The sequence below is a fragment of the Dasypus novemcinctus genome, chromosome 1 (genome assembly GCF_030445035.2).
Source record: "Dasypus novemcinctus isolate mDasNov1 chromosome 1, mDasNov1.1.hap2, whole genome shotgun sequence".
Taxonomy (NCBI): domain Eukaryota; kingdom Metazoa; phylum Chordata; class Mammalia; order Cingulata; family Dasypodidae; genus Dasypus; species Dasypus novemcinctus.
Window position 1 is genome coordinate 93,491,505 of NC_080673.1, and position 18,944 is coordinate 93,510,448.

Below are 18,944 nucleotides of genomic sequence, written 5' to 3' on the forward strand. Positions count from 1 at the left end.
ATGAAATACCTTCACTTCTCCCTGACCATATTAATAATGGGGTAGTTCATTTGCTTATATGCGTTTCTACCATTTAACTTTGTTTTTTCTACATCCCTTTACTCTGTGTGTTTGTTTCTTTAGATTAGATTTAGACTAAGTGCTTTGGATTTGATGTTTTGTTCTTGCTGTTCTGAAATAGGTTTTCTATATTTTCTGACTGATTTTACTCTTTTGTAAAGTGCTTTTACTTTTATATTTAGCTACATTATTAAATTATTTTTTTCTAAAATTTTACATTAATTTTGTTGGGTTCTCCATATAAGTAGTCACATTTCAATCAATGATATGAATTTTGCCTCATCCTTTTCAATATATTTTTTATTAAGTGCATTGTCTGGTACATCCAGAGAGTACTGTCAAGTAATGGCAGTGATAGTGGGCATTCTGACCTTGTTCTAGAGTTCAATAAAATTACAGTGTATGGCTTCAAAATATCTAATTATATAATTGAATTGTATATATTTGAACTATATATAGAGAGATTAATGCAGACACACATACAAACTTCTATTATAAAAATACAAAAATATAAAAATATACATCTGTTTATCTTTTCCTAGTAATGCATATATGATAGGACACGGCTTATACCTATCAGTTTGTTCATATGCTTTATTGATCTATCAATGTTAAAAATTATATTAATAGATTTCCTAACTAAAATTTTATTTAATGATCTGCTTGTTTTTACATAATTATGATTGTGAAATTTACTTTTATATTTCAGTGTTACCTCTTTTGGGTTTTAACTTCAGATTTAGGCTAATTTTGTCTAAAGCAATGTGGAAGTTTTACTTTTTTCTCCAGAGTTTTAAACAGTTTAAATCTTATAGAAATCACATATTCTTTCAAAATTCTAAAGAACCTAAGCATGAAATTGTTTGAGGGTGGCAGTTTGGGATATAGCTCTTTGGAAATAAGTCTTTTTTCCCCCTATTTACACAAACCTTCTGTTTTCTCTTGACTCAAATATGAATATTTCTATTGAACTAGGCTAGACTGAAGAAATAGTTCAGATTCAAGGATTGGAAAGAATGGCAGGCAGTGAGCTAAAATTACTTTGCTATTGTTTTACTAATGCTTCAGCTAGCAAATCATGCAAAGATTACACTCAGGATAAGGTATTCCTCCTAGAGGTATAACTGAAGACTGACCATCTCTCTAGAACATGGTGGGTGAGGAATTTTCAGATCAAAGATACTGAAAACACGAGCCTGTTACCTTTCATACAATTCCAGGTTTAGAGTAAGAGATTTAGTGCAATATTCCCAGCCATTTCATGTATTATTTTCATGTATTATTTTCCATTTCATGTATTATTTTCAATTTACATTATTCTAGAAAGAATTATCTTATAGTTTCTAATAGTAATTTCTAATAGTAATTTCTCTTTTTTCCTTCATGATATTATTAGTGCTTCCTATTTTTCTATTTATTGATTTGGTTAGAAAGGGGAATGTTTACCATCTTCTCACAATTTTACTTTTCTGTTTCTAATTCATCAATTGCTGCTTTTATTTCAATTGCACTTCCACTGCTATTTTTCTTCGTTTGATTTAGTTGTTCTTTCCTGTGGATTACATTTTCAATTCCTTAGTTTTCCTCATTCTTATTTAGAATAAAATTGTTTAAGCTGATGTATTTCCCTCTGAGTATAGTTTTGCATATAGCATTTGTTGTCTACTGATGGCTATATGATAACTTAAAATACTGCAGTATGCAGAATAATGGCTTCCCAAGGATATCCCTATCCTAATCCCCAGAACCTATGCTTATAGGAAGCCAAATGGCAAAGGAAATTACAGTAGCGGTTGGAATTAAGATTCCTAATCAGATGACTTCAGGATGGAGATATTAACTGGGTTCATAAAATTGGGTTCAATGAAATAGCAAGGTTCCTTCTAAGCGGAAGAAGGAGGCAAAAGAGAAAGCACCTGAAAGATGGCAGAATGAGAAGGACTTGGCATGACCTTTTTTGGTTTTGTGGATGGTGGAAGCAGGGCATGAGAAAAGGAAAGTGGATGGTATCTACGGACTATAAAAGGCCAGGAAATATGTTTACACCTAGCCTCCAGAGAGGAATGCACCGGCCTGATACCTTGACCTTAGCCCAACGAGATCTATTGGACTTCTGATCTACACAACTGCAAGGTATCAAATTTGTCTTATTTTACGTCACTAAAAATTCATGGTAATTTGTCACAGCAGTAACAGAAAATGTATACAAATACACTTCCATATATTCTCAACAATTAAAATGGGATAACTTGATACCAATAAAAATTAAGAAATTTATTGAGTCTATAGAGCTTTCTGACAAGTTATTTTTGGTGTGTTCATATTACATTATGTGCCTTTTCTTTAAAAATTGAAAATGGTTGCTTTTATTTTGTCATTGGATTTATCATAAGATTCAGAGTTTATTTTATTAAACTAATTCATTTTTATTAACTATCAGTTTATTTCCATTTCCCATTTGACCTGCGATATTTGGGAATGTCTGTTTCCTTTTATGTGAACAATATGTTGAGAATGTCTATTAATTGTTTATGGGAAGGGTTGAGCTTGAATGATATTCATCCTTCCAATCGTTCCACTCCACATTCAGCTTAATATTATCTCCATTTTATTCTAGCATCTAAAATCATATAGGAATCTGAGGACAATCTGATTTTTACTTTTCTATTTGCAGGTGATATTCAACCTCTGCCTCACTTCTTGTGGGTCTATCTCATGCAAATCAGAACTTAACCATAAAACTGTTGATAATTATTTTTTGGAATGCAGTAAATTTGTTCAACTTTCAGATTCATGATTTCTTTTTATTTTTCAGGAAATGCTTTGTCCTATTATATCTTAATTATTGTTTTCTGTTTCTTCCTTCAGCAACGTGAATTTGTCATATTTTCTACTATCTTATCAGTTTTATCTTTTATTTTACTCCTTTGTATTTCTGGAATTTGCTTAACTCAAGTAAGTTAAAAGTAATGAGAGTTTTACTTCCTGTCATTAATAAAAGGATTTTCTTTTGTCTAACAAATCAGTTTTTCCTAACTTACCTTGTTTTTTAATCAATTCTTCTTTTCCTCCTGACTTTTAAACTTCATGTTCTATTTAAACTTCTTTAAAGTATGAAGCATTTTTTAAAATAAAATATTGTTTTCATTTAAAATAAGGAGGTTTCTATCCAAGATTGCTACTTGCCCAATAGATTAAAACCTTATTCACCTAGAAACAATTTGAATCCTCACCCTGGAACCCCAAGCTTGATACCTTGAGTTGAGAGTTTTTATTTTGTACATAGTTGAGCTTTTGCAATGAAAGAGATTAATCCTGTTCTCATTTCTGTTCCTGAATATTTTAAATACTTTCTTTGTGGTTTATATTTAAAAATCGAAATCAATAATTGACTAGTTTGAAATGATACAAATCTAACTTAAATAGTCTCTGATCCTATGCCCTTCATTAACCCCTTTATGTTGCTTTTGATACACATTACCTCTTTATATTTTGTTTCATAACTTGGGAATATGATTATTTCTTATTCAATTGTATTCTAAATCTTACAGGATATTAAGAGTAGAATTACGTAGTAAGAATACAATTCTACTGAGATTTTTATTTGCTCATGTAGTTAACTAAATTTTATTTCTTCATACTGCTCCAAGCTACTATCTCCTATCCTTTCCTTTTAATCTGAAGAACGTCCTTTAACATTTCTTGTAGGGCAGGTCTCTTCATTCTGACCTCCCAGTGTCTGTTTATCTGTGATACCTTAAATTCTGTCATTTTTGAAGTACAATTTTTGCCAGATGTAGAATTCTTGGCTGGCAGTTTTTCTATTTCATTACTTTAAATATATTCTACTACTGCCTTCTTGCCTCTATGGTTTCTGTTGAGAAATTGCTATTTAAACTCACTGGGGATCCCTTGTATATGACAAATTTCTTCTCTCTTACTTCTTTCAGAGTTCTCTATTTTTGACATTCAACATGTTTATTATATGTTTTGGTGTAGTTCTATTTGGGTTTATGGGGCACAAAATGTTTATGCTCCTCAAAATGTTCTTCACACTGTGTGATTTCCATTGTTCTTTTTCTAGCTCAGGTATTCTTTCTTCTACCTGTTCAAATCTACTGCCAAAAGCCTCCAGTGTGTTTTTAATTCTATTACTGTATTTTTCATCCCCCAAAGTTCTGTTGCTTCCTTTTTAAACTTGAATTCTTTCTTTTTTTCATGCATTATCTTCTTGATTTCCTTTATTTCTATTTCTGTGTTTTCCTTTGGTTCACTGAACTTCTTTAGGAGATTTGACTGGATGTCTTTGATTAGTTCTTCCAATGTCTATGTTTCCTCTGTTGTTTTAATTTGTTCCCTAGAATGGGCCACTTCTTCCTGTTACTTTATATTACTTGTGATCTTTTGTTGCTATCTGGACATTCCATTATTTTATGTGTTAACTCTGAAAGTCAGTTTCTACCTCTTATCTAAGGTTTTAGAGTGTGGATTGGCTATGTGTTAATGCTCTTTTTCAATGCTTAGACCAGTTTATACTGATTAGATTAGTTTATACTGATTATTACAGCCCATGATTAACAATTTTGTTTTTCTTAGGTCTATCTTAAACTGTTTCTTACACTGGGCATATGCTGTAACTTTCAAGAATTCCTTAGTATGTGTAAATGATTCCCTTCCAGGAGAGAATTTCCTGTCCCCAGTTCTCCCTCCTGGAATCCTAGGTTGTTCTCTTTGTTTTTACACATTGTTTTCCTCCATGTAACCTGAAGTAAACTCAACTCCATTCCAACACTTTCAGACCTGAGTCTGAGCTGCCATGTAGTGGTTCCATTCTTCATATTCCACATAGTTTTTCTGCCTCTGGTAACTTACAAGTTAGGGGGCCAAGACCCATGCCCTAAGTTTAACAAATGGGACCCAAGATTTTCATTTAGATGCACCAGGAAATAAACTTTAAGGATCCAGGCTGAATATGTGCATGGCTTGCCAAAGTGCCACTGTGGGTTGATGATGTTGTGGAATGAATTGCTACAGAGTGCATCATGAGAACACAGGTTCAGGCACAAGAGAAATTTTCACTTTATTATTTACATAGCATAATGAGCCTAAAAGAGAAGGGGAAGAGATATCATACTGGCCAGTCTCCCAGGGAGACTGACTGCTCAAGTCAGTATTGGTGGATGGCAGCTGTATATATCCCACTTTACATCAGAGGGGAGACCTGTGCTGTTTTAATGTGAAGTATTTGTCCACCACAGGGGAGAGGGGGCCCTGCCAGACAATTCCTGCCCTAAGTATGTGAAGTGCTTGCTCCTGGTTGATGGATTTAAAGATTAATCAGGTCTTTTCTTTAGACCTAACATTTCCCCTGAGTTGTGGAAAGGAAATAATGGAAATAGATTGCAACATCAGCACACAATAGAAAAGAAGGCAGGGTGTAGGCAAGGACTGAGAGATCCCTCTAGGTATTTCTGTGACTTTCCCAGTACTGGCTTTCAGGGAGCCTCATTTAATGCTCCCAAACCACTAAAGCACTGCCATGAGCCTATGGGGCCTGAGGGTCCTGTGTTTAAATGTATGTGGGCTGCCAAATTACAGCTGTCAATGGGTCAGTTATCAGAGACCACACTGAAATGTACTGGAGCTAAGGAGCCACCACCATGATTTATACAAACCACCAAGCAGATCCAAGTATGAGGGAGGGATTTGGACTTGTAAATTTTCCCTTTATTCTCCTACAATTTTTAGTTTATTTATTCATTTTTTGATTCAGCACCTGTTGAATCATTCTCCAGTCTCATTCACCCTCCAGATTTCCAAGAGAGTTGAATCTGGCTTATTTTGCTGTCTCTTAAGGGAAATGTTCATGAGGATGTCTTCCACTGCCATCTTGATCTAAAGTTGATATTTTTCAAATAGGAAGTAAGCTGCCAGTGAAGTATAAACATGGAGCCTTTAACTTGTATAGACTTTGGATTAGCAACAAAGATACTTTTACAGAATTATATAATAAACATAAAATATTATTAATTATTCAAATGTCATTCATATTTAAATGAAAGGATAAGTAACTTTCCAAACATTTGAAAGTATAGTATGTGTCTAAAAGGAATGTTTGGTACAAATTTCAGTGCTTCAATAGTTTTGTACTATGCATCATCATACCTGACCACCAAAAATCAAGATAGTATTAAAACATCATAAAGTTCACCAAACAATTCATCAAAAATAGAAATGTATTGCTATCAACTTCAAAACTGGAGTTTTTCTTTTCTGAAATATTCTCTAACAGATGCTTAGAAACTCTTTAAAAATGTTTTAATGAAATTAACATTTTTACTTTTAAAAATTGAATAAATATTTTATTATTTTACATTGAGGCAAAAAATAGATATTTAAAGATAATTGAGATAAAATTCCAAAAAGCCTCTAAAACAAATTTTATGCAAATTGTCCTGGGGGAACTTGGCCATATTCTATTTAAAAATCTGTTCCAAAATCCGTAAGTTTGTGAATACTGCATACAATATCCTCCTGATATTTCCAAGACACAGCAGCTTATAAAAGATTCTGAGAAGTCCTATAATTGAATAAACTTTTTGTGTGTTTTATTCAAAACTTCTCAAACTTATTTGCCCATGGAATTCTTTTTTCCCCTATAATTGTTGTTCTTGTAATGCTAGTGTTTCACTGAGTACTTTTTGAGAAATTCTGCAATAAATGTTTTAAGGTAGAGAAATAGTCCTGTCAAAGAAGACAAAAGCCTAGTAAATTGTATTGTATTTTTTTCCATATTTAGTCATAAGTACTAAATATAAAATGAACATAAATTACTTAGAATTGGACCACATCATGACATTTCAATTGATAATTTTTTTAAGAATAGGAAAGGGAAATAAATTTCGTAGTTACTGTCTTTCAAAGTTGAACATTAAAAAGAAAGCCAGTGGGATGACAGGGTAAGGACTTCTAAATATCCCTCCATAAAAGCAACAAGAACACTGGCAAAAGTTTTCAGAATTAGCTTTTTCAGAAATCTGACAATATACAAAGGCTTTAAAAAATTCAAGGAATTTTATTCAAGAAAAAGAGATGAATTTTGATACTAATAGTTAAAATTATCACATTTTAACTTGACTTAATCCCATACCTCTCTCTCTCTAGCTCCCAGTATCCTTGACAACAAACAGCCCCACAATCATGGGGAAAAAAACAACAACCTGGGAAACGGACTTGGCCCAGTGGTTAGGGTGTCCGTCTACCACATGGGAGGTCCGTGGTTCAAACCCCGGGCCTCCTTGACCCGTGTGGAGCTGGCCCATGCACAGTGCTGATGCATGCAAGGAGTGCCGTGTCATGCAGGGGTGTCCCCACATATGGAAGCCCCACGCGCAAGGAGTGTGCCCCGTAAGGAGAGCCACCCAGCACGAAAGAAAGTGCAGCCTGCCCAGGAATAACGCCGCCCACACTTCCCATGCTGCTGACGACAACAGAAGCGGACAAAAGAAACAAGATGCAGCAAATAGACACAGAGAACAGACAACTAGGGGAGGGGGGGAATTAAATAAATAAATAAATAAATCTTTAAAAAATAAACAAACAAAAAAAAAACACCTCACAGCCAATGGCAAGAACATAAGACATGAAAGGTTTGGAGCTTCCCAATGCATCGTTCTCAGAAAATAATCATTACTTGACCCGTCTAGAATCTTCCTTGAAACTACCACTTACAGGGACTGAATTTGCTTAATATGACAAAGAGCTCCTTTACTGTGAAAAGTACTTCCCAAGTGTGCTTGTATAGAAAAAAATATCAATGTCAATTGTTGAAAATTTGAACTGCTTAAGTTAACCAAAACTTAAATAGAAAATATAAAGAAGGAAATGCCCAATTGGGGCTTTGAAAAGCTCCAGATTATTACTGGGATCTAAAAAGGCATATACATATAAAAAACGTGTGCATGCATAGGTAGACTTGAGAAGAACCTAAGTTTTCAACACTGGCTAAGCTTAAGGATCTGCAAAACCAGAATATTGTAGAGTCTCTAAAGTTAAAGAGAGAAAGAGGCAAAAAGCATACTTGAAAAAATAATGGCTAAAAACTTCCTAAATTGTATAAAAGAATTTAATCTACATTTCCACACTGTTCAATAAACTCCAAGTAGCATAAACTCAAAGAGTAGACATATCATAATCAAACTGTCAAAAGACAAAGAATCTTGAAAGCAGCAAGAGAGAAGTGAGTTATTATGTAAGGAATCTTCATTAAGATTAACAGCTGATTTCTCATCAGAAATTATGGAGGTCAAAGGCAATGGGATGATATATTTATAAGTGCTGAAGGGAAAAAAAAATCAAGCAAGAATTTTATATCCAGCAAAACTATCCTTCAAAAAATGAAGGTAAAATTAAGACATTCCTGGAAACTCAGAGAAATCAAATGCTGTCAAAACTTCTCTACAAAAAATTACTAAATGGAGACCTCCAAGCTGAAATGAAAGGACACTAGAAAATAATGAATTAACATGAAAAATTAAAAGAATCAATGTATTAGCTATATAGGTAAATATAAAAACAATATAAATATATATTTAATTCAACTGTTTTTTTCCTATCTGATTTAATAAATAACTATGTATATCATTTTATTAAATATATGTTAACAGTTACATAATTTATGTAGATGAAATTTATATGACAATAATAGTACAAAAGTAGGTAGAGGTAACAGACCTATATAGAACAAAATTTTTGCATAATATTGAAATAAGTTAGTACTAATATGAATTTGACCATTATAAATTAAGGTGTTAATTGTAATCCCCATGGCAACCACTAAGGATATACCTAAAAAGAGAGTAAAAGAAATGATGAGGGAATTGAAATATACAATAGAAAAAATATATTTAATGCAAAAGAAGGTAGTAATGGAGGAAAAGAGGAACAAAAAGTCATGACATATAGAAAACCAATAGCAAAATCTAAATCTTACCACATTTAAATCTTATCCACATTTACAAAAATCTTACCTTATCCACATTCTACACAGAATATAAATGGACTAAATGCTCTAATCAACAGGCAGGCATCGTCAGAATGGATTTTCTTTGAAATGATTGAATATGCTGTCAATAAACATTTTTTAAATTCAAATACAAAAACAGATTGGAAGTACAATGATGGAAAAGATGAATTACATAAACAGAAACCAAAAGAGGGCTAAAGTGACTATACAAATATCACAAAAAAATAGACATTTAAACAAAAAGTATTACTTGTAACAAAGAAGGATTTTTATAATAAAAGGATCAATCCATATATAAGACATAAATTATAAACATATATGCATGCATCTATAGCAGGGCTCCAACATACATGAAGCAAAAACTGACATACTCAAAGGTAGAAATGAGCAATTCAACAATAATAGTTGGAGATTTCAGTAATCCATCTTCAATAATGGAGAGAACAACTAGACATAAGATCAAGAAGGACATAAGAAACTTACAACATTAAAAAACCAACTAGACATAAAACAACTATAGAACATTCCACTTAACAACAGCAAAACATACATTCTTTACAAGTACATATGGATCATTCTCCAAGCTAGATTATACACTGCTTTCAAAACACATCTCAATAAATTTAAAAGATTGAAATAATACAAAGCATGTATTCATTCACAATGGAATGAAATTAGAAATCAAAAATAAGAATATTTGGGAAATTCACCATTATGTTGAGATTAAGTAGTACATTCATAAATAACCCACAGACCAAAGAAGAAATGACAAAGACAGTTAGAAAATAGTTTGAGGTGGACAAAAATGAAAATACAATATACAAAAAAAAAAAAAAAAATCATGGGATGCAATGAAAAGAAGGCTTAGAGGAAAATTTATAGCTGTAAACGCCTATGTTATAAAAGAAAAAATATCTCAAATCTATAACCAACCTACCCATTACCTTTCAAAACTAAAAAAAGAATTGCAAACTAAATACTCAAGCAAGAAAATTATAAATATTATAAATATTATAGAGGAAATAAATGAACTAGAGAACATAAGTAAATAAAGAAATCAACAAAACAATAGCTGCTTTTTTAAAAAGATCAACAAAATTGACAATCCTTTAGCTAGATTAACCAAGAAATAAAGAAATGTCAAATTCCTAAAATCGAGAAATGATGAGGTGACATTATCATCCATCTAACAGAAGCAAAAGAATTATAAGGCAACACTATGAACAATTATATGCCAACAGATTTAATAAACTAGATGAAATGGATGAACTTCAATAAATACACAGACTACTGAAACTGATTCAAGAAGAAACTGAGAATGTGAATAGACCTATAACGACAAAGACATTAAATAATAAATTTTAAATGACCTCATAGAAAAGTCCAGGGCCAGATGGCTTCACTGGTGAATTCTACCAAATATTTAAAGATAAAAGATGAGCATCCTAAATATTGCTGTGTTAGGAACTCTTAAAACTAGATCCTCTGCCTGTAAGAATTTGTTTTCTTGCTGCTGCTGTTGTTTCTTTAGTGAAATTCCTGAACTATTTGTAAAGTCTTTATTCTTTGTCATGTGTGGCAGTCTCTCCTTAGTTTGCTTAGGGATTAGTTGATGATTATACAGAAATTTCCTTAAATGTCTGGAATCAATAAATCTTTCAGTCTTTACTAAGGGGCTCTATTTACATTTTGAGGAATGCTTTCAATGCTCAGGAAGTCATTTTACTCTTTCCTTTCCTCAGATTTATTTTCACTTCTTTTGGTTTACTTTCATTTTATTCAAAATAAATAATGCAATAAATCCTGAGTAACTGATTTAAAATCCTGGATATAAACCTAGTTAACCCTTTATTTATCTTTGAAAACTCATGGATTAATTCTTTTACTGGCACAAAGGAAAAAATCAAGGAATGCAAAATGAACAAACAATTCTGAAAATGCCAAGTACAATAATTATTTCATTGAAACAAAATGTAAATTAGGCATTTGACAGCTTCTTGGGAGAATTCCAAAGGCCAACTGCAGAACTGGAAACACAAAGTACTTAGCTGTTTCTCTGAAGCCTTTTTTGTCAAAACAAAAAAAGGAAATTAACATTTAGAAGAAATTGGTCTTTAAACTCAACCCTCCAATTCAAGACAAAGAGGTATTTCAATAGCCACAAAAAAGCATATGCTGTGGGGGAGGATATGTTTTGTTTTTATTTTTGTTTTACTTTTTCAATTTATTTTTATTTATTTCACTATGGCATAATGGACCATGCTTTTTGAAATTTCATAATGAAAAAAGGCATTTAAGATTTGAAATTTAAAAAATAAAGTCTATAGAAGAAAATCTTCATAAGATTTTGTAGAAATTTTTAAACAGGACATTAAAAAATTAACCACCAAAAAAGATTGATAAATATGAATATATTAAATTTAAGAATTTTTATTTATTAAGACACCATTAAGAGAGGAAACAGACAATCTACAGACTTGGAAAAATTTATTTGCAACATATGTGTTGTTTTCATTGGCCTCAAGATATTTCCAAATTTCTCTTGTGATTTTTTCTTTGACTAAATTTTTGTTAAGAGTATGCTCTTTGTTTTCTACATATTTGTGACTTCTCCAGTTCTCCCATGCTATTGAATTCTAGCTTCATTCCACTGTGTTCAAAGAAGACACGTTGCATAATTTCAATATTTTTAAATTTATTGAGACTTGCTTTGTGACCTATGATATGGTCTATCCTGGAAAAAGACCCATGTGCATTAGAGAACAAATATATAATGCTGCTTTTGTTGATGTGTTCTATAAATGTCTTGTAGGTCTACTTGGTTTATAGCATTGCTTAAGTCTTCTATTTCCTTTCAGGTATTCTGTTTAGGTTTTCCATCCATTATTGAATGTGATGTATTGAAATCTATAAAATACAATTACTGCCTATTTCTCCCTTCAAACCTGCCAATACATCATTTATTTTATGACTTTGCTGTGAGGTGCATGTATTTGTAATTTTATATCTTCTTGTTGAATTGACCCTAAATCAGGATATAGTGATCTTCTTGATCCCTTCCATGGGTTTTTACTTAATGTCTATATTATCTGATATTAGTATAGCTCCATACTCTTTATTATTAGTTTCATTATTCTTTTTCCATCCTTTCACTTTCAAGAACTCATGTCTTTGTTTTTTCACTTTTTTAATATATTTTTATTTATTTTTAAAAGAAATTTAGATTACATAAAATGTTACATAAAAAAAAAATAAGGGATTACCATATGCTCTACTCCCCACATCTCCCATATTATCCACATTAACAACTTCTTTCAGTAGTGTGGTACATTCATTGCAACTGATGAACACATTTGGAGCATTGCCACTAAGCATGGGTTATAGTTTACATTTTAGTTTATACTCTCTCCCACTCAATTCTGTAGATATGGCAGGATATATAATGGCCTGTATCTGTCCTTGTAGTGTCCATATTTTACTCCCCAATCCTGAGGATTCTGGGATGCTGCTGCCCACTCCACCTCTGTCTGAAAGGGGGCTTTGATCCCATAGGGCTGATGGATGGGACTTTTGCTTGCAATTGTAGACTCTCTCAGTTCCTTGGTATGGTGGTTATCCATCCTCACCTCCTTGTTAGTTATCCTGGATGAGTCTGTTGAACTGGAGAATAGGTGTTGCAACTCTGCTGAGGCTCAGGGTCCAGTTGGTACATGGACAGCCCAGAGATTCAAGTCTCTTGGATGTGCACCTACCAACTCCAGCACCAACTATAGATTCAAATAAAAAGGACAGAAGAGGCATGTGTAGAGAAGTCACATCTGAGGCCAACTCTGTCACAATCAGGAGCACAAACACCAAAGTAGGGTCCACTGGCAAGCCACCAAACTCTGGAGCCATCAGCCTCATATGACCATAGGACCTGGGTGTCTCCAGAGCCCTCAGGAGTCCCACTATTTAGGTAGTATCTACTTTGGCAGTCTATGGAATCCTGCTGAGATGTGCATCAGGATTACCTCTCTCATGACCTCCCAACTCACTTTAAAGTCTCTTTGCCATATAAAGTCATTTGTCTTTACCATTTCCCCCTTTCATGCTGGTCTTTTTCCAGATGCATCACCAGCTGGTGCTTGGTAGTAATCCTCAGTGCCAGGGAGGCTCATCCCTGGGAGTCATGCCCCATGCTGGGGTTAGGTAATGCATTTATATGCTGAATTTTGCTTAAAGAGAGGTCATATTTGAGCAACATGGAGGGTCTCAGGAGGTTACTCCTACATACCCTACAACACCAGGCTAAGTTGCAATTTGAAGGACAAAGGCTCATAAGCATAGATGTCAATATCAAGAGCCCATCACTGGACCATCCTTCTTCACTAGTCATTGCCCCTGTTCTTGGGAAATTCAAAGCTCATGTCTTTGAATTTAAGGTGAGTTTGTTGCAGACTGCATATGATTGCATCATGCTTTTTAAATCCATTCTGCCAATCTCTGCATTTAACTGGAAAGTTTAATCTGTTTGTATTTGAAGTAAGTACTGATAGTGCAGAATCTTCTGCCATTTTGCTATTTGGACTTGATAAGTTTTATACCTTTTTTGTTCCTCAATTCTTCTGTTCATGACTACTTTCATATTTACTTGTATTTTTGTAGTGTACCATTTCCATTCCACTGCATGGAATTTTCAGATTGTGTGTGTGTTTGCATTTAGCATGGGGCTTAAATTTAACCTCTTAAATCTACAGCAATCATGAGGGTTTTGTTATCAACTTCAGTAGCATTCAGAAGCACCTGTTCCCATCCCTTCCATCTCCCCACCTTTCTGTTGTATGTGTTACAATTTATATATATATTTATATGGATATCCCAAACCATAGATTTATCATTACTTTCAAAGCACTTGCATTTTAGAACCTTTACTGGAGGACTTTATTTCTTTATGCCAATTTGATACATTGTCTAGTGTCCTTTCCTGTCAGTCTAAAGAACCCCTTTAGCATTCCTTATTGGGGACATCTAGTGAAGATGAATTGTCTCAGCTTTTATTGGCCTGGGAAAGTCATCATCTCTCCCTCATTTTTGAATGACAGTCTTTCTGGATAAAAAATTCGTGGCTGTCATTTATTTTATTTTAGAACTTTATTTTCATCCCACTACCTTCTTGCCTCCATGGTTTCTGATGAGACATAAACACCTATTGGGATACTGTTGCATATAGCACATTGCTTTTCTTTTAAAACTTTCAGAACTCTCTCCTTGTTCTTCGCACTCAACAATTTGACTATTACGGTTCCCTTTAAGTTTCTCCTTTTGGGTTTTGTCAGGCTTCTTAAATGTGGATATTCTTGCCTCTCAATAAATTTCAGAAGTTTACTGCCATTATTTCTTTGAATATTCATCCTGCTCCTTTTTCTCTTCTTTTCTGAGACTCCCATAATGCTCGTATTGGTACACTTCGACTGCATCCCACAGGTCTCTGAACATAGAGTTCAGGATCCTCCCCCATTTTTCTGAACCTGTATCTTATCTTAGGCTTGTAATCTCTTGTAGCCTTAAGGAATTTCACTGTTTACAGTAATGCCAATGTCACTCCATTCACTAGGAGATAGACTTTTCTCTCCTCCAAAGTGTTTAACTGTATGTCTTTAAGTAGGTAATCCTTTGCCCCAGGCTGTTTTGACTTAATTATTTCTTGCCTGGTTTCTGTAGTCTGCTACCTGTTTCTTCCTGTAAGGTAAGTTCTGGGAGGGGGAGCCAGAGAAGAGTTTACTGGTTCAGTTTATCAGGCTGCCACCTGATAGATGGTATGGACATACCAGCACTCCAGTATGATCATAAGGATTACTCTGCTCCCTCCAGGGACCCACAATGGGAGCTGAGGCTGCTGCCACACTGTGCTGGGGTGGGGTGGGAGAGGGGCCAGCAAGGGCACCGGGAGCTTCCACAGTTTTTAAAGCTGACTTTTCTTTATTTGACATTTGCCCGGTTATTTTAATCCTTAAATGTTTTCTGTAGTTTTGAGGAAGATGGGTCTGGCAGTTTTGGGTAGTTGTTTATGAAGACTCTGTGGAGAATGATACCCTGGGGCATCTTATTCTGTCTTCTTGGTCTAGTGAATGTCTAGATAAACATTTTTATTATTGAGACACAGTACCATTTGGCAATTTATTCATCAAATATATAGTAAGCTTTAACCCCCAAATTATGCGAATCTTTATGGCACTCTGAACTAATCCAAATTGTATTTTCTCTACAGGACAAATGAACACATTGGCTGTGTTCAAAGCGACAATGTATTCTAAAGAATAGCTTCTAAGGCATCTTGTCCTGGTGAGATTGTATATAAATTTCTCTGATATGTAACTGCTGCAAAGGACACCTACTCAATTACCAAGACCAATAAATGAAGGTAGGAGTCTTAAAAATAAAAACCAGGAATAATTTTTATATCTCTTCAAAGATTCATTCTAAAAAGATAAAATGATGAGATACATTGCATTTCTCAGAAAATACTGAATATTTTCTTCAAATATGAAATCATTGCTTCTTTGATTTTAAAGATCTTTCTAGCAAAAACATATTTTGTAGGCTTCGACACAACTTTGATCAAATCAGTATTACTTTTTTGTAGATAGCCCACACCTACCTTTTAAATTTTTTATTATTTTAGTCTTGAGTCCTTTCATTCAACAAATATTATTGAGTAGCTATGATGTACAAATCAGTATTTTTTTAAATAGAGCAGCAATTTCTTTCCTTAAACAGTTCTCAGTCACTTTGATGTGGGCTATGGGTGGGAGGCTCTTTGTCTCTTCGGAGATAACCTAAGCTGTCTGTCCTGACTTGTGGGTGTGGGGTGATGGGGGACTGCAGTTCAGCCTTGGTGACCATTGCAACGACTCCAGTCCCAGGAAACAGTTTATCAATGCAAACTCTATAGACTTTGAATATTCAGGGGAAACGCAAACCAAATGTGCTAATAGCTTATCTAGAATGTATGAAGTCCATGCTAAAAGCTTACCTAGGATGTGGAAGATATATGCTAATTCAAGCCTATTGAGAACTGAAACAAAAGAACCATTTGGCCTTTCCTCTCTGTATTAAAGGGACTCAGAAATATTGCTCGGGCTCAGGATTGAAGCAGAAATCTCCCGAGTCCAGCCGGCCGTCAATAAACCAATTTTCCTTCTCAAAATCATTCCTGAGTCCTGGCCTCTCTACATGCAAATAATTGAACCTCTCTCAAATTCTACAACTTTACAAGCAATATACCTCTAGTTGTATAAACTCTACCTTTCAATGAAACCAGTCAATTACTATTAGGTCCCTAAGGTTCTTCACGTATTTATTTATTTTAATTTAACCACCACCCCACTCCCCCACTGTCTGCCTTCCATGTCCATTCTCTGTGTGTTCTTCTGTGTCTGCTTGTATCCTCATTAGGCGACTCTGGGAACCATCCTGGGACCTTCCAGAGTGAGAGAGAGGTGATCATTCTTTTGTGCCACCTCAGCTACCTGATATGCTGCATCTCTTATTGTCTCTCCTCTGTGTCTCTTTTTGTTGTGTTATCTTGTTGTACTAGTTCTCCATGCAGGCCAGCACTCCACATGGGCCAGCTTGCCACATGGGCCAGCTTGCCTTCACCAGGAGGCCCTAGTCATCAAATCCTGGACCTCCTATATGGTAGGCAGGAGCCCAATTGCTTGAGCCACATCCACTTCCCCTAAGATTCTTTTAAAAATTATGTAATTCAAGTGGTGGCATTTTCTAATATACTGGATTATCCATTATCCATTTTTTCATAGCACTCCTTCAGCTTAGTAGGCAGTAGTGGTGTCCAAAACCAGCCAAGGGGTAGAGAGGGCAGTGGGGGAGGTGTTTGGATATGAATACCAGGGTGGGCTGTCTCCATCTGGGAGGGGTCTGGGAGGGAGCCCTGGGTGTCCTACCCACTGAGCTGATGGATAAGGACAGGCTTCCTCTCATGGGGTCTGGCATTGGCCTGACCAAGGTGCCAGCTATTCAAAAGAAAAGAATGGTGGCATTTCTAAACCAATTTCTGGTGCACACAGTACAGTTCCTCAACCGCTTTCCTACAGTTTGTGAGGAGAAACTGGCAGACCTTTCTCTTCGTATACAACAAATTGAAACACCTCTCAATATTTTAGATGCAAAGTTGTCATCGATCCCAGGCCTAGATGATGTCACGTTTGAAGTATCTCCTGTAAATGTCACTAGTGTTACAAATGGGCCACATTCTGAAGCCACTTCGGAGCAATCATAGCAGAACAGTATACAAGACCCTGGACCACAGGAAAGTGAAGTAACAGCAGAAAATATCTTAACTACAGCCAAGGATCCAAGATATGTCATATATCTCAAAATGGTTCAAGTGGGTGCTCTAGTGATAGCAATAAAGAACAAAATGATATCTGAAGGACTAGACCCAGACTTTCTTGAGAGGCCAGATGCTCCAGTGCCTGATGGTGAAGGTGAAAAAAATGCAGCAGAAAGTTCAGATAGCGAATCTTCTTTTAGTGACTGAGCTTCATTTAGATAAGAAATACATATACATGTATCAGTATCATTTACATTCTATAAGAGAGAGAATCTGACCTTGAACCCTTAATTATAAAACATCAGTGGCCACATATCTACCACCATTCTTCCTCTATGTTATAAATAAATCTTTTATAACCTTAAAAAAAAAAAAAAAAAAAAAGCCAAGCCAGAAAAATGAACTCAGGAGTTAGCCCCCACCAAAAAAAAAAAAGCACTGTTCAGGTTTTCAGCTTTAAGGTATCTTAGGGCAAATTTATTATTATTGCTTTTTATCATCAGAAGAGACCAAATTAATATGGGGAGACCTCTGTCTGAGACCAAATCTTTGAGCTGTTTTTTCTCTACCCCCTTCTCAATGGTTCATAGAATGGATCATGTGCCCCTTGTGTTCGGGTGATCACTGATTTACTCTCCGACCTCCTTTTAAGAAAGGAAAGAAAAGAGAATTACATTTTTGCCACTAATTTAGCCATATGAAACATCTCATCACCCTTTTTTGGGTCTGAAGCTGCTTTCTCAAAAAAGTGCCAACTTATGCTTTGGATCAGTCAGTGCTGGAGAAATCTTGAATATCTTGTGGACGAAACTTTTTTTTTTAATTTTATATTATTTTGAAACTTTGCTTCTTTCAGGTTGGGGAGCCCTGGCCACCCCATCTGGCTGTGAGTGCTCTCTACAGTCTGGGCAGGCAGTGTGCTGATCTTTCTGTGTGCTGAAGTTTCTGTGAGGTCTGTTAGGTATGCATCCTGCGGCTTATTGGCTTAAAAGGTACTCTCCTTTGGTGTGGTCTCCGTAGGGGACCCACTGGGAGGAAGAGAAACCAACAATGCAACTGTTTTGATACTTAAAATTGACAAGTTTCTTTCGGAAATAAAGAACCAGTCCCTGCAAAAAACAAAACAAAACAAAACAACCTGACCTACTAAATATTTCCCAATTTAGCTTCAACAAATTATATTCACACTGGCAAGTGAATTCTTCCCATACTGAGGTAAACTGAATTATGGAACCCAACCAAAGACATTCTCTAATCTTTTTATAAAAAAAGATTTATTTTATTTACTCATTCCTGCTCCCCTCCTCGTTATTTGTGCTCGCTGTCTGCTCTCTGTGTCCATTTGCTTGTGCTCTCTATATCTGCTTGTCTTCTCTTTAGGAGGCACCGGGAACCAAACCTGGGTTCTCCCATGTGGGAGAGAGAAACTCAATCACTTGAGCCACCTCAGCAATCGGGTTTGTTGTGCCTCTCATTGTCTTTCCTCTTTTTTTTTTGAAGATATATTTTTTATTTATTTCTCTC

At 34.9% G+C, this 18,944-nt stretch overlaps 1 pseudogene; it reads left to right on the forward strand.

Moving 5' to 3' along the window:
• Positions 1-17,042: 17,042 nt before the first annotated feature.
• On the forward strand, positions 17,043-17,789 carry LOC101432405 (WASH complex subunit 3 pseudogene; annotated as a pseudogene).
• Positions 17,790-18,944: the final 1,155 nt, after the last annotated feature.